This window comes from Macaca fascicularis, chromosome 3 (assembly GCF_037993035.2).
Source record: "Macaca fascicularis isolate 582-1 chromosome 3, T2T-MFA8v1.1".
NCBI lineage: Eukaryota > Metazoa > Chordata > Mammalia > Primates > Cercopithecidae > Macaca > Macaca fascicularis.
The window spans coordinates 41556501-41576568 of record NC_088377.1 but is presented as its reverse complement, the minus strand read 5'-3'; positions in this window follow the sequence as shown (position 1 = coordinate 41576568).

Genomic DNA, 20068 nt, shown 5'->3' with positions numbered 1-20068 from the left:
GCATCCCATTTTTGGCTATAAGTAATGCTTCTGCTGGGCTGTTCTATCCAATTAGTTTTTTTCTATTTTCATTGAGTGAAAATTAAAACAACAAAAAACATGAGTTTATCTAAATTTGGAAGTTTTAAAACTTGATTAAAATTTCCTGGGGATATGGATGTAAGACATAGATTTTAAAATATTTTTCATTTTCAAAATTAAAAATCAAACCCATATGTTTAGCCAGGGTGACTACTCGATAACTACTAATCAGATGGGTCTTCAGTAATGCCACAAGGTTATTACTCTTATAAATCAATTCCCTGGTGTTTTGTGCTACTGAGTTAATACAATTTGATACGGTATCACCCTTAACCAGGCTTTGAGGAGTCACACAAAGGAACAGCACAACAGAACCATAGGGTGGGATGTGTGGGGAAACCGAGATGTAAAACACAGCCTCGACTCTGACATTTACTCCACTGTTGGGAAAAGTACTTCAATTCCCAGGGCCTTAATATTTTCCTGTATAAAACAGGAAAAATAGAGCCATCTTTAAGGTTTTGTCAAATCTTGTTGCTGAGTGATTTTAGTGTCTGCAGCTATCCTCTCTGCTAATCACAACAAGGTTAACTAACTGTTCTTTTGTTTAAAGATGTTTTTGCATTTGTTTACAAATACTTATTCTTCCTTTCACAAAAAAGGAAACATTTTAAAGATAATATACAAGATGTTCAGAGTCTCTTACATATCAACTCTTCACAATGTGGTAGAGTAGCTTAACCCCATTCCTAAGAGTATAGATTCAGATCAGCCTGTATGTAATTAACCCCCAAACCTATGTTGAGTGTGGGATAGATAATATATTTCAAACACATGAAAAGGCACACGCACATACACACACACAGACACGCACACACACACAGTATTACCAAGGCAGAGGTGCACATGAAAATATTGGATAGACAGCTCAAAACTCTTAGTATTAAAATAATCCTAATAATAACTTTCCTTCCAAAGTCACCACCGACAATCAGATCTCTTAAAGGTTGGTGCCTTAGGTTTGTGAACTTTGTGTAACTTTTGACTTTCTTATTTGGTTGTATGCTATTGATCTCATAGAAAGAAACTTCTTCTTCATCCTATGCCAGTGCTGTATTGTAGGGGTTTGTGGACGTTTTCCTGGTCTATAGCAATCCAGGTTACTGGCCTCTGGCTTCTTAGGAGCAAGGCCATCACATGCTTTTGTTCTTTGCTTGCTTCCTTGTAAGGGCCCAACATACAGTGGGTGCTAAACAAATGTTTGGTCAACTGAACTCATTTTCCACCTCCGTTCTCTCCCACTTCAATCTCTCCCTTTTACTTCTTCCAGATTAGTTTTCCTACAGCAAAATGGGAATTGTCCAAAAACTGCCCTTCATCTTTACAACTTGAAGGATTCATTACCCTAAGCAGTCCTTCGATATTGACTATCACAGACTAGATAAAAAGTCTGGGTTCACCAAGAATAGGCATGTGTGCCATTATATTTTCTGTTGAAAGCTTTGGAAAGTGTCTTTTAGCAAACAACATAAAGCATAGAGTTTGACCGTTCCCGACAATGTAAAAGGATCATCCACATTCTCACATGTCCATGGCTACTTTCCCGCTCCTTCCCCAACCTTGAAATCCTGAATTCAAAAGAAAGCATAAGAAGATAGTATGTCTCATGTAAGGCAACAGGTTGCTTAATCTTTCTTGCCTATACACATTCAAGAGCTCCAGAAAAATTTCTGAGCTACTTAGGATGCCTGATCCTCTTCTTGGGTAAAAGGAATAAGTCCTACATGTAGTCACCAAAACCATGTCTGTTCAAGGGGCCTTATACCTGTGATTCATGATTGCATGCTAAATGTAGAAGGATATGCTCTGTTGCAGGGCCATGTCTGGTCATTGTTTAAGTTCTACTTTGGAGGACTAGTTACTGAGAAGGAAGAGGGAATGATAATGTTAGAAATTGGAATAAAACTTAAGGGGAAAAATCAAGTACAAGGGACCAACAGTACTGAGGGGCAATAGGTTGAAGATTTCTTCGATGATTGTAATATTTTCAAGGAGACCTCCATGAATCCTTCCTGGCTGACCCCAACATAGCTTTGGCATAGCCCTTATGCCAAATGTCTTAGGCTAACTAACTTTTCCTAAAGAAAATAGAGGAGTTATGGAGACCAATATTTAGTAGAATAATGCCTGATTATCTTGCTTTTGAGGTCTAGTAACTGCTAGTAAACTTGCCTAATTAATTCACATTTATTTATTTATTTATTTATTTATTTATTTATTTATTTTTTGAGACGGAGTCTCGCTCTGTCCCCCAGGCTGGAGTGCAGTGGCCGGATCTCAGCTCACTGCAAGCTCCGCCTCCCCGGTTTACGCCATTCTCCTCCTCAGCCTCCCGAGTAGCTGGGACTACAGGTGCCCGCCACCTCGCCCGGCTAGTTTTTTGTATTTTTTAGTAGAGACGGGGTTTCACCGTGTTAGCCAGGATAGTCTCGATCTCCTGACCTCGTGATCCACCCGTCTCGGCCTACCAAAGTGCTGGGATTACAGGCTTTAGCCACCGCGCCCGGCCAATTCACATTTAGAGGTAGAGTAACGAGGGTTTCAAGCACTTGAAACACCACTGACTTCATTTCACGTGAGAGTTCTTATGGAGAGCTAATGAACTAGGAGGCTGCAGGTCTCTTGGCCAATAAGTCTTTTAGATTTCCTGGGACTCCCTTTTCTGGTCATAGGTGATTTTGCTTTTGCTTTGAGTATTATAGCACCATAAGGTGTCAGACACTCTGCTCTTACCAAGGCTTACACAAAGTTTATCTTGTTATTTGGTAGAGTTTGGCCCATTAAAAAAAGAGAGAGAGAGAGAACGATAAAGAGGAGGACAGCAATCCTCACTGCTGAAGGAAGAAGAAAGCTTAGCTTTATTTCCAGTAGGCAGAAAAAACTTCCCTCTGTGGCTCTCTAGCACCAGTGGAATGTCTTTGTTTGGATAATAAGTGTCCTTCCATACCTCATTAGGCATATTCACAGACAGAGATGTACTATGCACGCAAAATCACCTTCATGGGATGACTGAAAGTCCATGTTTTATTGGACACTAAGTTCTTTAGAACGATTTGGGTGCAGTTTTGATCAGAAAACCTTGTTAAATGGGAAAATAAGTTACAAATATTTTGGCAAAAGATTAAGGTTTATGAACAACCAAGCATTTATATTAAGTTACAATTAATTAGGCCATGTTGAGAAACCATTTGGTTTAGTTAACGATTAAACATTTTGTTAGTGAACACTTCCCAGACTTTACTAGCCCTGCTAATCCCTGCTTTGCTCCTGGTCTGAACCCCCACAGTGCCTTGTTTATGGTACAGTGCCTACTGCTTGTATGCTAGATTAGTGAATGTATATTTGCCTCCTCTACTACTGTGTGAGCTTCTTGTTTGCCAGGACAGGGCTATATTCCTCAGAGCTGAGGAGAGAGTTGAATCATGTGGTCCTTTATTCTCAAATCCTCTTCAACAAGTGAAGCGAAACAGGACAGTGAAAGGCCACTGCACATGGAAGCAGGAGGTCTGGATTTGGGTTCTGAATCTCTAGATCTATTACTAACTGGAGGTATGGATAGAGTCAGGAAAATTTTCTTCCTTAAGTCTTGATAGCACCTATGTAGGTCCAGATCTGTTGGGATTCTCAATAATTACTGTGCATGAAATCAACTGAAAGTTATTTTGCAGTGCAGAATCTTAGCCCCATTCTATGAAATGTTTACTGTTTTATAAATTGATAAATAATTTTTATTAGACGATGTAAATTTCCTTACTTGCACCAACATACAAAAATATTGAATAATATTAGCAGCAGAATCTTTTAACAAAATAACTATGTATAGCTATTAAACCACTTTGTTTCACTGCTTTTTATTTTCTTTTATTTATCACCATTGTTTTATTTATAAACATTGTTTCTGCTCATAAGGAGTGTGTATTCTCTACATGTTTATAAAATTAATGCCTGAATGAAGTTGCTTAAACAAGGCAGAAGTTGATTTCTTTGTCACTTAAAATTAACCTGTAGTTACACCATTCAGGGCTAGTACAGATACTTTCTAATGTCATTAGGGATGCAGGTCCCTTCCAGGTATCTGCTCTGCTATACTTTAGAAAATACTCTAGTTTGGCTGCTAAATTCCCACCTATTATTTCTGAATTCTAGACAGCAGGGAGAAAAAAGGCGTGGGAGAAGGGCAAAGGAACATCTACCCTTCCTTTTTAAATTATTTAACCAACCCCCCCTTAAAAACACCTTGTTGAGATACGATTACATTAAAAAAGCTGTACCTATTTAATATGTACATCTCAGTGAGTTTGAGGATAAGGATACATTCTGAAAGCATCACTACTATCAAGATTGTAAACATAATCATCACCTCCTGAAGTTCTCCCTCCCATCCGAATTATTATTTCTATTAGTAAGAACAATTAACATAAAATTCACCCTCCTATTATATTTTAAGTATGCAATACAGCATTCATAGCTATAAGCACTATGCTGTAGATTAAACCTCCTGAACTTATTTATGTTTGTATATCTAAAACTTTGTACTATAATCACACCTACTCATTTACCTGCACCACAGCTCCTGGCAACCTCCAGTCTACTCTCTGCTTCTGAGTTTATTTCAGATTTCAAATACAAGTGAAATCTACAATATTTGTCATTCAGTGTTTGGTTTATTTCACTTGACTTCATGCCCTTCAGATTCATGGATGCTGTCACAAATGACAGGGTTTCATTATTATATAATACTGAATAATATTCCATTGTGCATACATATATATATATAAAAAACATTAATTCATCCATCCGTGAATGAATAACATGTGTGTCTTCTTCATATATCTTGACTATTGTGAACAGTGCTAAAAAGAACATATGAGTACAGATATCCCTTTTACATACTGATTTCAATGACTTCATATATATATATATATAAAATAAGTGGGATTACTGGAACAAAATGATATTTTTATTGTTAATTTTTTGAGAAACCTCTATACTATTTTCCAAGATGGCCATACTAATTTACATTCCCACCACCAGTATACAAAGGTTCCCTTTTCTCCACATCCTTACCAACACTTGTTATCATCCATCTTTTTGATAATAGCTATTCTAACAGATGTGAGGTGATATTTCATGGTAGTTTTCATTTGCATTCCCGTGATGACTAGAGAGGGTAAGAATTGTTTATATATATGTCATCCATTTGTATCTCCTCTTTTGAGAACTTCCTACTCATATCTGTTTGTTCATTTTAGTTTTTTAATTCTAATTTTATACACAGAGGATACATGTGCAGGTTTGTTCCATGGATGTATTGTGTGACGCTGAGGTTTAGAGTATGAATGATCTCATCACACACATAGTGAACATAATACCTAATAGACAGCTTTTAAGGCCTTGTACTCAACCCTCCCTCCTCCCTCTAAGAATCTCCAGTGTCTATTGTTTCCATATAAGTGAGAGCTAAACAATGTATAACCCAATGTTTAACTCTCACTTATAATGGAGAATATGTAGTATTTGGTTTTCTGTTCCTGCACACAATACCACACTGGGCTAATTTTTGTATTTTTGGTAAAGACGGAGTAGCTTCAGCATGTTGGCCAGGCTGGTCTCAAACTCCTGAGCTCATGCGATCCACCCACCTCACAAAGTGCTGGCATAACAGGCATGAGCCACTGAACCTGGCTTTTCTAATTTTTTTTTAGCTTATATTAGGCTTGTCTGTTCTAGAATTTTGTACACATTTTTTTTATATTATAGGACACTTTTTAGCTTAGCTTTCTCCACTCAGGGTGAGAAAGATTATATTGATCCAAGATGTTGATTAATAGAGTGGATTATCCCCCGATATTGCCCAATATTGCTCTATAATATGCATATAATTTGTTTATCGATTTGCTCTCGATAGACATTAGAGTTGTTCCCAGGTTTTAGCTATTGTTAATAGAACTCAAGGACATATTCTTAAAATAAAAAATTTCAATCCAAAATGTCCTTTCCTTTTGACTCTCCAATATTGTGTCAGGGTTACATTTTTGTTGTCATGAAAATCCAATTACATTGAACAAGATGTGTTTCCAGAATCAAGGTTCAGTATATGTGTGGTCTAGCTGTGTCCCTAGAATGTAGCCCTTTTTAGTTTTATTAAGCATTTTCATATATAAATTGAAATCAAGTAGAAGATGCATTTTTCCACAGTAGGATAAATAGAACAGTTTAAGACTTTGGAGAGATAGCAACTTGCTCCTTGCCTGTGCAACCCACCTCAAAAGATACAACTCTTCCAACTTTTGGTTTCTGGTGACTTGTCCAAACAATTAGATGTGAATTGACCTTATTCCCCCATAATACTACAAGTTGATCTTCTGCACCTGGCCAAATACAGTATAAAATTGATGGGCATACATTTCTTTTGTTTTCATGCTTTCTATTTAAAGCTATTCTCTTTGGCTGGGCACTATGGCTCATGCTTATAATCCCAGCACTTTGAAAGGTCGAGGTGCATGGATCACTTGAGGCCAGGGGTTTGAGACCAGCCTGGCCAACATAATGAAAGCCGTCTTTCTGAAAAATACAAAAATTTTCTGGGCATGGTGGCACATGCCTGTAATCCCAGCTACTCAGGAGGCTGAGGCAGGAGAATCGCTTGAACCCAGGAGGCAGAGGTTGCAGTGAGCTGAGATCGCGCCTCTGCGTTCCATCCTGGGTGACAGAATTAACCTTCATCTCAAAAAAATAAAAAGCTAATCTATACTTTTCTTTTGTTCCATTATTAGAATGTAGGAGATAATAAGGCAAAACTATTGTGGGTATGTGAATGTGTATCTGTAGCACCTAGAATAGTGCCTAGCCCATCACTTGTGTTGAAAATTGAGAGAACCTTCTTAATATAACTTTTCCACACTCTAGTTCTGAATTTAAAGACAGAAAAAGATAGGTTAGCAAATATAGGTATCAGTTATTTCTATTGACAGATCATTTGGAGAACATGTTTTTGGATGTGGGAGAATAAAGGTCCCTAGCTCTCCACCCCAGAAATAATTTTGCTGATACAAAAATCAGTCAGACATGGTGGCACATGCTTATAATCCCAGCTACTTAGGAGGGTGAGGTGGGAAAATCACTTGAACCCAGGAGGCAGAGATTGCAGTGAGCCAAGAGTGCCCCACTGCACTCCAGCCTAGGCAACAGAGAAAGACTCTGTCCAAAAAAAAAAAAAAAAAGGTTGTTACTATATAGCAGATAATTTTATTTTCATCTCATTTAAAATTGAATAATACATTTGAGTCGAATTCTTATGCCTGCAGAGACATTTGCCTCTGGCTTAAAGTCACTGGCTCCAGGAGGAAACTCCACCAGAGGGTGTCGAAAGGATTTCATAGTCTCTAAGTCATCTTGGTAATTCTTCAAATAATTCCTGGCAATTCTGTTAGGTTTTGAACTTCACTTACTTCTTACATGTTTAATAAAAAGAAGTTCAAAACATTGCCATGGCTGTTGAATTCCCACAGGCTTGTCTTCCTTTTAAAATTCATTACATGGTTTGTACTCTTTTGCAAATATAATACATAAGTTTGGAGGTGGATGCTTTCAGCCATTAAGTTCAAAAGTACTGCTACATGGGCCGGGCATAGTGGCTCATACCTCTAATCCCAACCCTTTGGGAGGGCAAGTTGGACAGATCACAAGATCAGGAGATCGAGACCATCCTAGCCAACATGGTGAAACCCCATGTCTACTAAAAATACAAAAATTAGCTGAGTGTGGTGGTGCGCACCTGTAGTCCCAGCTACTTGGGAGGCTGAGGCAGGAGGATTTCTTGAACCAAGGAGGTGGAGGTTGCAGTGAGCTGAGATCACACTATTGCACCCCAGCCTGGTTACAGATCAAGATTCTGTCTCAAAAAAAAAACAAAAAAAAAAAAACAAAAAAAAACACAAAAGTATTGCTACATGGACATCCATCACTCTGGCATCTCTGCCATAACAACTGAGTATCGAGAATGTCTGTTAGTTTCTTTAACTCCAAATTTGTGTTGTGTCCCTTGGTCTCCTGTCATACCATAAAGTGTATTATTTACAAAAAGGACAATTTATCTATAGTTATTTCCTCTCAGTATGCTACATCCTTTTAGAATTTAAACATAGTGTCTCCCAACCTGAAATTTGATTTTTGAAAAACCAGAAAAATGTTTTTGGACAACTTTTATTTCCAGCTGTTTTCATCTTCATCTCCTCTCCTGAACTCAAGTTGAGGGTAAACTTCATTCGTCAAAATTTCTCCTCAACTCACAACAACCTCATCCCACTCCAATATGATTTTTGTCCCCATGAATTGATGCACATAATTCTGCTGGCAGTGGTAATGTCCTAAAAAAAAAAATCATGAGATGGCATCAGACTTTACCTTATTTTCTAGCTCAGCAGAATTTGATTCCTGTCTGATAAGGAAACCATATTTTCCCTAGAAACTTTTCACTTTTGTCACAGGTTTGGTTCCCAGGGAGCTGGATATAGATGAAGTTTAGTGTGCAGGATGTTTATTAGGAAGTAATGTCAGGATCCACATCTGTGGAAAGGATTGGAGGGAAGCCTTATGTGCAAAGGGACAAGTCTAATGGCAATGCAGCCTGACTTTGTCAACTTCTTCTGTTCAGCTAAGAAGACCTCCCCTATTTGTCCCATTTGAATCAAATGGCAAAGCCTATGCATCCCTTGCCTCCATTAATAATTGTGTGCTTGCCACTTGTGGAGGGTGAGACTTTGAAGCAGGTGGCTTTCTGTGGCTGAAGTAAACCTTAAATGTGCTGGCAACGTTTTCCAAAGAGACAGAGAATGGCATCTGCCATGTATGTTGCCCCTTTCCAAAGAGGAAGCAACAAGGGTAACGTCCTCCAGTGGCTCTGTATGCAGATGGGTGGACAGTAATGTCTGTCCCTCCTGTGACCTAAGAAGAACAAAGGACAGACATGCAGCCAGGCAGTTAGAGGTGACACAGTGTTAGGAGATAAACATCTGTCATAAGCAGTGCTTCTTTGAATCAGGTGTGACACAAGTCTTGCATCCCTTTCATGGACTCCATCCCCATTATCCCGCTATCCTACCTCATGAAGGTGAGTGGGGGCTGGGTGGTGGGCAGTCCCAGGACGAGATACACTTTGCCTGCAGTGTTCCCACATGAGTTCCAAGGTAGCCCAGGTGGTCATCCATGAACTTTGTATTTTCCTTATGCTTCTTGTCTTTGCCTTTGAGGAACACGTTTCATTGGACTCTGAGTCCAAACAACTCATGTATCCCTATATCTTCCCATTGTCCTTCACTTAAGGGAATCTCTAATCTCTAATGCCTTTGTTTTATTTTTACTATCAATATTATAATAATTAACATTGTCGTTATTATCTTCGTTGTTGATTTTCAGTTATTTTTATTAATGGAGTTAATATGAATTATTCTTTTGTGGCTACTTACACCAAGATGAAGATAATTTATTAGTTCAGGAAGAATCTGCATTCTGAAGGTGAATAGAAGTTCACACTACAGATGGGCAGACACATGCCCTCCCAATTCCTGATGGACCTCCTAGTGCCTCCTAGACCTAAGGGGTCTCCTACAATGCTCCAAGATGCCACCAAGGCAGGAATCCCCTTGTGCATGCCTGAGAGCATCCAGGATGAAGTGAGGCTCTGGAAAAATGCACGAGTTTCCACATAATCCCCAAAAACCTTACAGGTGAACTGGATGCCACAGAAACAGGAGTGGTCATTGACACAACAAAGTCACCAAAATTTTTTTGAAGTCAATTAGGAAACCCAGGAATCACTCTTACTGCCATTAAGAGGAAGAACAGGAGCCTGTGAATGGCATCCCTGTCCTGCCTGAGACTCCACAGATATTTCTATGTGGCTTCAGGTACCAGGAATCTCCGTGATTTTCAGAAAGGCAGGGACAGCTTATGCCAGCCCATCCCTCTGCAGAATGTGCCCCAGCGGATCAGAGGCATGGAACCATCATGGACTGCACGAAGTCTCAAGGGCAGCTTCCCAGACCTGCCTGTGACTCTAGGTAAGTTCTGAGTCCACGTGGGTGCCGAGGAAAGGTTAATGATGACCTGGAAAGATGGGACAAGCACACACTACCCCTAAACAAGCTGCAGGATTCCAACTTCAACAGGAAGCCAAAGACCAGCTCATGCCACACTAGTGCACCTTGAGAACCCCTGGATGCAATGCCGCTCTGCAGAGAGTTCAACAAAGAAGTGGCTGGGAATTTTGCATTCTAGGCTGCATTTTACAGTGCTTCTGGACACGTGATCAGAAATTTAACACTGGCATATCTAACTCTGATATTTTTCACAAAATGGTTTTCTAAAATGAGGTAATATAGACAAAATATAATATAACCATATGTATTATATGCCAAAATATGCTTCACTGGCATCAAGTAGATTCACCTTGAAATACAATCTAGGACAACCTCCATCTTCAGAATATTTTCTTTTCCAGAGTGAAACTCTCCCACCAAAAACCAACAACATCACAGGTTTTTGCCGCCAACAAACCGACAGAAAGCCAATACATTTATTCTACCACTGTGAAATGGACTGCGGTGCAACACATATGTGTGAAGCCCGACACGAGGCATCGCGGTGAACCAAATGGGGACTCGTGGTGTAAGCAACGCTCCCCATGTGTTAGCGTGCGTGAGATTCACTTGGCGGAATTTGACTAGGTGCGTGTTGGTAGAGTGGGGCTGAGGTTCTCTTGCCCCTGTGGATGTTTAAGAAGTCACAGGTCCTGCGAAGACCTGCGGTCCCCTCAATCAACTCTGTTTCAGAGACATAATGACTTGGATTGCTGACAAGTCAAGAAATTTTCAAGCCCTTGGAAAATCAGTTACACACAAATACGGAATGAAAGTCAAAAGGGAATACGTCAACTTTTTGAGAATTTTATTCACTTCAAAACAAATTAAACACACCTATTTCCAACGGCATTTCAGAGCCCAATTTTCCAGGCTGAGGAAACACCTGAAGAACGCTTTGCGCAGAACGCTTCACAGCGTCCAAAACACTGCTGTCAGGGCGGGGCACAGCTGAAGGCCTGCATCTCTCAGCGTTCTCTAACTGTTCCCTGAATCAGTCATCTGGAGAGCAAACACACAGTCATTCCCCAGTTTCCTACTGACATCACAGCGGAAGTCTGACTCCCACGCGTCGCCGTCACCCAGTTTCTGAGGCAACGAATCATTGGCACAGAAGCTTCTGGTGGCGGGTTTCCGGAGAGCCCTGCAAACTACAATGTCCCTCACCAGAATTCGATGAGGCAGAGTCTCTGCATGTGGTCCCTGCCTGGCCTGGGCTCCAACATCCACAGAAGCACCACAGCCGGGGAGCTTGGGAGTCACCACACACAGTCTGCTCTCTGCTCTGTGCGCCTCAGTCCCACATACCCCTCCAAGTAACGGGAGCTGGATGCAATGGAGCCCCGGCCACCTGTAGCCTCACTCCAGGTCAGAATCGCTGTCCTCTGAGGAGGAGGAAACCTGAAGGTCCTCATAGAGGACACTCAGCGGGACAGGAACACAGGGAGCCTCAGACTTCTCTGAGACATGAGGGCTGTGAGCGAGGAAGGCTCCCGGCTTCTCAGGAGAGGGAAACGAGGGAGCTGTCAGGCGGCTGGAGCTCCACCATCCATTTTCTAGTCTCCGGAAGAGCATTCTGAGAGGCTGGGCCCCATCGTGGCTGGCCGCTGGGTGATGGGACATGGTGCAGGCCTGGGCAGTAGGCAGGCAAAGTCTGCTGTGCGGAGGCTGCCGGTCGCTGCTGGGCACCTGGGCGGTTTTCCCCCTGCTCATCTGGGGCGACGGACTTGGTCTGAGTTCGGTTGCAGCTGGCGGAGGTTGGAGAGTCTCCGGGGCCCCCAGCTCACCTCCCTGGATGGCATTTTCGGGCACCTGGAAGGGACCCATTCTCGGTTTCTTGGGGAAGTTCAGGCAAGCCTGAGTCGGAGCCTGGGCAGGTCTCTTGGCTCCTGGCCTGAAACTGAGATTGGAGCCGAGGCCCAGGCTGTGTGTGTCGTCTGGTGGACAGGGCTGTGAGGTCACCGCAGGACGTTTGTCTTGTGCCTGTGGGCTGATGACCCGGATCAGGCCGTGGGGCTTGGAGGCAGCCTGTGGAACTTCTCGGAGGCCACCCTGAGGTCTGCTGTGTGTCGCTTCACCACGACGAGAGGCTCCGGGCCCTGCTGCCTGACTCCAGGCTGAGGGATGTCGGCCACAGCCCCTGTCTGTCGTGCCTTTGGTTGGAGACTTGACGAGGAGCTCAGACTGGCTTTTCTGAGGGGAGATAGTGAAGCCAAGATGGATACCGTGTCAGACATTTTAGTAGCTGAGCCATCAGTGAGGGCAAGGTCCACGTGTGGCCTCTTATTGGTTGTGTGGACCGGCATTGGCCTGCTTGCAACCTGAAAGAAAGGAGACCACCCATGTTAGAAGTTCCTCGGCATGGAGCCAACATGGAAATCAACCACATCCAAAGACAAGGTGCACACAGCAGGAAATTCTTAATACGGTATGGACAGGCGGTCCTTGGAAGTAGGGACAGATCCTCAACGTGAGTGCTGATCGGGACAAGACCCATGAAAAATGCACTCTCCAGCTGTGATCTAAGAATACCATTTTTCTAAAGACTGTGTCTTGGGCATTCACTGGATCAAAGCGCCTCCACTCAGCCTTCCATGAAGTGGGACGGACTAGTGCCCTTCTGAAGGCAGGTTGGTGGCTCAAGGGTTCCCAGGATGTCTTTTCTGAAAACATGCATGTTCCTGGGGTGAGCCTCCTCCATGTTTGGGGCCCCTGAGGGACTAATTTCCTCAGGCCGCTAGGAAGATGTTGTTGGCAGGCTTGCCGTCATTGCACAGAAAGAAAGCAACAGGAAATGCGGTATCTTCAGATGCCTTCACCTGGAATCAAATGGACCTGGAAGGATCGTGGAGTCCCTGACCCCAAGAAGGCAGGGAAGAGGGGTTCCCCGATCCCCTCACACACACGGGAACCTGAAAGGAAATCAACCAGGGTGACCTAGAGGAGAAAAAGACCAGGGGCCCAGGGTGACACTCACCCTCAGATAATCACAAGATTCCATGGATTCTTTTCGATTTGGCGGCTGCTTCTCCGGAGATGTCCCGGAAAAGATCTGGAGGAGAGCCTTCCTCTGCGGGTCTTGTTGCCTGCAGAAGAGAAAAAGTTCAGGCCCTGACCCCCGGTTCTCCCCAGGAGACAGGGAGAACCCTGTCTGGGGCCCAGTCCCTTCTGTGTTTTGTGATACATAAATAGAACCTTTGTTCCCTTTCCGTCTCTGTACCTTCCCTCATGTGCCAACCTTCCCATCCTGCCGGTGGCCCTCTAGGCTTCCCAAGTAAGGATTGTCGTTTGGATTCCATTGCTTTTCCCCCTGTCATGGGGAACCTGCACAAAGCGCCCCCACCTGGCCCCCGTCCCTGAATCTCCCAGAGCCTAAGGAGCTCCTGGGTGGGGAACCCGGGAGGAGAGGGAGTTCTGGTCTCTTTCTTTGCAGCGTTCCTTCCCTGTCCTGGAGACGGAAAGGCACACGGTGTGCAGGTGCAGAGACACCGTGTCCTTAGGTGGCAGTACCCTAAGGATGGTGAAAACCCCTCCCACTGCTCACCTCGGTCTCTCTTCCTTCTCTCCCTTTTCCTTGTTCCAGGGCTCAGGGTTCCCTCGAACTTGAGGCTTCCATGGTTTCAGGTTTTCCTTCCCTTCCTTTCTCCCAAAGGTCTGGGGAACCAGGGCTCCGTTCCAGCACTTCATGGGGCACCTGGTACTTCTGGCCGTGTGCCCAAAGGCCCCGCAGTTTTTGCACTTGATCTGTGGGTGGAAAGGAAGTGATGTCAGTGAATGAGCTGAAGCCACAGGCAGTGATCCAATGTCAACATTGAGACGGATTGTGAATTCAGAACTGAATGAGGATTCCAAAGAGGGGACACCGGCATGGGGGCCCTTAAGTGGACGGAGGGTTCGGTTACGATGTTCCCTCCCAAAGTCCATGTGACGGAGGAACTCTCAAAGGAAGGACTCAGGATTCTAGCAGGGACGATCGTGAACTCGATGTCCGCAACACAGCCCAACCTGGCTACACAGGATTCTGAGTGGATAGGGAGGTTGTTACCAAGAGTCTCTCAAGGGACCTGTCGGACCGGGGAGGAGGTCCCAAGCCAGGTCCACCTTGGATGGGAAAAGCAACCCGGGTGGTGCTGGCAGAACTCTTTGGAATCCAACGCAGTCTCTGAGGACCGTGTGACACTCGCCCCCTTCTCCCGCCTCAATACCCAAAAGATTCCAGGGCTACACGTACCCTGGGATCTTCTTCATCGGGTGGGGGAGCCCTTGGCCCAACTGGGGCCCTCTGCTGCTTCTGGAGGGTCTGGGCTCTCACGAGTCTGTTTACCCCACTTTTGGGGTCACGACGTGCCATCATCTGCATCTCCTGGGCGTTTTATAGACGCCTTTTTCAGGGATTGATGGTTGGGTCACCTGAATCACACACAAACACACGCAAAGCGATGGTTAGGCACACTGGATATTCACACACCCACAAGAAAGCCCCAGCTAATTCCATGACGGTGTGGTCATGAGGAGACCTCACCACCCGTCGGTCAAATCTGTGGATCACAATGTGGTGTGTGCATCCTCAGATATTGTGTGTTCCTCTGCCGTGACTACCTGGTCCAAGAGTAAACCTGGCCTGCCACACGGCCCACGGCCTAGGTATGTGGAGTTGGAGTTGAGATTTCAATCCCAACCAAACAACTGATTCTGGAGACTGGACTTAGGTCTATCACCATTCACTCCAGTAGAAGACACAGTGATTCTCTCTCCCCTGAAGGACAAAAGAATCGAAGCTACAGGGCATGGCTGATGTCACCCCTTGGCAAGTCTGCTTGAAGTCAGGGATAAGGGATGCTTCCTATCAGAACTCGAATCGCTACTCTTGCCGTTTCATTTGGCAACTTCCAAACACAAATTCATCGAGAGAAGTTATCTCCCTCTCTACCACACTAGCAGGTGATGGTCTTTCCCGCTCTGTCTTTTTGGCTTTAGCTCCAGCCCCTCTTTATTTATTTTTCTGGTATTTTACACACGCCATACGAATTCATCTAAACAAATGCTGAACAAGTGGCATATGAATTTCTTACAAGGCTAAAGGGCAAACCAACCCTTTTCCAAAGTTCTTTTTCCATTTACCCGCCAATTCAGCGTGCTGGAGTACATTTCTTTTTGCTTTTCCATCTGGCTCTTATCCCAGGCACGAAGATGGAAATGTTTTCTCGCTTTCTGTTCCAAGAATTACGGATAAGGAGAACACATCCTACCCCATCAGCGAGCCCCAGTGTGATCTGTTTCTTTCACTCTCCTTTGTCTCTTTTCCCCCAACCCCTCAGGGCTTATGTGAAACAAACAGTCGTTCAGGGAAACTAACCTGAAATTACCGGTCTACTTTCTTTCCTCGGCTGGTGCTCAGATGGACAGGTGCGCTGGCGCTCAGATGGGCAGGTGCTGGAGCAGCCCTGCTGGAAGCGGTGCAGCCTTCAGGAAGCCGGAGGAAGGGGCGGAGAGGGACCTTTGCTTTCCAGGCTGCCTTTTATACTGCCTCTGGACCCCTGACGCGAAACGGACCCTAACCTAATCAACTTAATCCCATTACATGACCTGGAAAGGTCTATTTGCCCAGCCCATTCTAAGACGATGTTCACTAGGGACAGACATTCTAAAACCTACCTGTACAGCCGCAAGCTTTGAAGAATATATGTTTCGCGTCAGGTATGTAGCACTGCTGCATGTACCCCTGTCTTGTTTTACATCTTTTTTTTTTTTTTTAAACAAGGTGCTAAAATAGGCACAGTGTAATTGGACCATTTTTACTCTATTTCAACGTAGGCCTCAGTGTCATCAAGGAGGTGCACCTTGACATGCAATCTCGGCCGTTATACATCTTCATAGCTTCTCCTTCTTCCCCACGGTAAGTGTGTCAGCAGAAAACCCTGACCACACCCTCACGTGTTTTCTCCTCCAGGAGGCCCTTGGAAACCACCGTGAATTGGACTGCACTGGGAAACCCAGATGAAGAACGTCAACACCACTTTGTCCTTCGGTGCCTGGCTCCTTTTTCAGCTCGTCCTGCGGCTCCAGGCATTATGCCTGAAGAGTCTCCAGGACACCGGTGGGGCTCTATTTCCTTGGGTCCCGTTGCCATTTCTCTGGATTTGCGAAGATCCAGCGGACTTTCTGTGGAACTCTCTTGTCGGGGAACTTGGGTGCCTCGTCCCCTCATTCTGCCCTTCCTCATCTGCACCTGCACAAGTTAGGGTCCAAGTTCCCTGGGCGGGAAGAGACAGGCAGGAGTCAGAATGCTGAACCAGCATACTGGGGGCATTTTCTCACGTGGTCCAAGGGACCCCATGGGCTTCTAGAGCTTTGGAACCAGTCGCGTCCCACTTGATACTGCACCCGACTCTCAGTTGCTGAATCTTGTTGGCCCTCCGGCGATCTCCCGTTGGATGAGTTGCACCTGCTGAAACTCGATTCCCCTTGGATTTGCGCTTCATTAATTATTCATGATTCAGGTGGGAACGCCTGCTTACAAGCCCCTATGGCTGTTCTCTGAGCTTTCCGGTCATATCGTTTGCTGCCACGCTCTTTGGTTCCTTTTGGTCATGCTCCTTCTGCTGTCAGAGGAGCAGAGAGTTGATCTTGTTGATTCTGGATACTGATACTTTCTAGGTGATCTGGATAATCAAGGTAACGACCCTCAACGGCGGCGGAAAGGGAGCAGCCATTTGGCGTCGCTCAGAAAATCCCACTCAGTTCCGAGGCCTCCTAGATGTGGAATCCTGGTCAGAGTTGTTCCCAGGTCAGAGAACGGAGATAGCCTGTGCATGGTGGGATATCTTTACCTGGAGCTTTCAGTGAATCTCGACCTCAGCTACACTTAGGATCGGGGGAGAAGCATGGAAAGGCCCGGTGCTCAGGCATCCAGAAAGAAGACGGGATGAATATTCTACCTCTGAAGTACATCCCAAATCTGAGAGTTTACTTCAGCTTTACTGGGTTCTACTTGGCGAATGAAAGTGTGCCTCGTTCATACGCACATCCGGAAACCACTTCATGGGGGCCATAACAGTTTGAACCCCACACGTGGCATCGCGGTGAGCCAAATGGGGACTCGTGGTGCAAGCAACGCTCCCCACGTGTTAGCGTGCGTGAGATTCACTTGGCGGAATTTGACTAGGTGCGTGTTGGTAGAGTGGGGCTGAGGTTCTCTTGCCCCTGTGGATGTTTAAGAAGTCACAGGTCCTGCGAAGACCTGCGGTCCCCTCAATCAACTCTGTTTCAGAGACATAATGACTTGGATTGCTGACAAGTCAAGAAATTTTCAAGCCCTTGGAAAATCAGTTACACACAAACACGGAATGAAAGTCAAAAGGGAATACGTCATCTTTTTGAGAATTTTATTCACTTCAAAACAAATTAAACACACCTATTTCCAACGGCATTCCCGAGCCCAATTTTCGAGGCTGAGGAAACACCCCAAGAACGCTTTGCGCAGAACGCTTCACAGCGTCCAAAACACTGCTGTCAGGGCGGGGCACAGCTGAAGGCCTGCATCTCTCAGGGTTCCCTAACTGTTCCCTGATTCAGTCATCTGGAGAGCAAACACACAGTCATTCCCCAGTTTCCTACTGACATCACAGCGGAAGTCTGACTCCCGCGCGTCGCCGTCACCCAGTTTCTGAGGCAACGAATCATTGGCACAGAAGCTTCTGGTAGCGGGTTTCCGGAGAGCCCTGCAAACTACAATGTCCCTCACCAGAATTCGATGAGGCAGAGTCTCTGCATGTGGTCCCTGCCTGGCCTGGGCTCCAACATCCACAGAAGCACCACAGCTGGGGAGCTTGGGAGTCACCACACACAGTCTGCTCTCTGCTCTGTGCTCCTCAGTCCCACATACCCCTCCAAGTAACGGGAGCTGGATGCAATGGAGCCCCGTCCTCCTGTAGTCTCACTCCAGGTCAGAATCGCTGTCCTCTGAGGAGGAGGAAACCTGAAGGTCCTCATAGAGGACACTCAGCGGGACAGGAACACAGGGAGCCTCAGACTTCTCTGAGACATGAGGGCTGTGAGCGAGGAAGGCTCCCGGCTTCTCAGGAGAGGGAAACGAGGGAGCTGTCAGGCGGCTGGAGCTCCACCATCCATTTTCTAGTCTCCGGAAGAGCATTCTGAGAGGCTGGGCCCCATCGTGGCTGGCCGCTGGGTGATGGGACATGGTGCAGGCCTGGGCAGTAGGCAGGCAAAGTCTGCTGTGCGGAGGCTGCCGGTCGCTGCTGGGCACCTGGGCGGTTTTCCCCCTGCTCATCTGGGGCGACGGACTTGGTCTGAGTTCGGTTGCAGCTGGCGGAGGTTGGAGAGTCTCCGGGGCCCCCAGCTCACCTCCCTGGATGGCATTTTCGGGCACCTGGAAGGGACCCATTCTCGGTTTCTTGGGGAAGTTCAGGCAAGCCTGAGTCAGAGCCTGGGCAGGTCTCTTGGCTCCTGGCCTGAAACTGAGATTGGAGCCGAGGCCCAGGCTGTGTGTGTCGTCTGGTGGACAGGGCTATGAGGTCACCGCAGGACGTTTGTCTTGTGCCTGTGGGCTGATGACCCGGATCAGGCCGTGGGGCTTGGAGGCAGCCTGGGGAACTTCTCGACAGCCACCCTGAGGCCTGCTGTGTGTCGGCTTCACCACGACGAGAGGCTCCGGGCCCTGCTGCCTGACTCCAGGCTGAGGGATGTCGGCCACAGCCCCTGTCTGTCGTGCCTTTGGTTGGAGACTTGACGAGGAGCTCAGACTGGCTTTTCTGAGAGGAGATAGTGAAGCCAAGATGGATACCGTGTCAGACATTTTGGTAGTTGAGCCATCAGTGAGGGCAGGGTCCACTTGTGGCCTGTTATTGGCTGTGTTGACCGGCATTGGCCTGCTTACAACCTGAAAGAAAGGAGATCACACACGTTAGAAGTTCCTCGGCATGGAACCAACGTGGAAATCAACCACATCCAAAGACAAGGTGCACACAGCAGGAAATTCTTAATACGGTATGGACAGGCGGTCCTTGGAAATAGGGACAGATCCTCAACGTGAGTGCTGATCGGGACAAGACCCATGAAAAATGCACTCTCCAGCTATGATCTAGGAACACCATTTTTCTAAAGACTGTATCTTTGGCATTCACTGGATCAAAGCGCCTCCACTCAGCCTTCCGTGAAGTGGGACGGACTAATGCCCTTCTGAAGGCAGGTTGGTGGCTCAAGGGTTCCCAGGACGTCTTTTCTGAAAACATGCATGTTCCTGGGGTGAGCCTCCTCCGTGTTTGGGGCCTCTGAGGGACTAATTTCCTCATGCCACTAGGAAGATGTTGTTGGCAGGCTTGCCATCATTGCACAGAAAGAAAGCAACAGGAAATGCAGTATCTTCAGATGCCTTCACCTGGAATCAAATGGACCTGGAAGGATCGTGGAGTCCCTGACCCCAAGAAGGCAGGGAAGAGGGGTTCCCCGATCCCCTCGCACACACGGAACCTGAAAGTAAATCAACCAGAGTGACCTAGTGGAGCAAAGAACAGGGACCCAGGGTGACACTCACCCTCAGATAAATCCAAGATTCCGTGGATGCTTTTCGATTTGGCAGCGCCTTCTCCGAAGGTTTCCAAGAAAAGGTCTTGGGAGCCTTCCTCTGCGGGTCTCGTTGCCTGCAGAAGAGAAAAAGTTCAGGCCATGCACCCGGTTTTCCCCAGGAGACAGACAGAATTCAGTCTCTGGCCCAGTCCTGTTCTGTGTTTTGTGATAAATAAATGGAACTCTTGTGCCCTTTCCACCTCTGCACCTTCTCTCATGTGCCAACCTTCTCATCCTCCCAGTGACCTTCTTGGCTTCCCAAG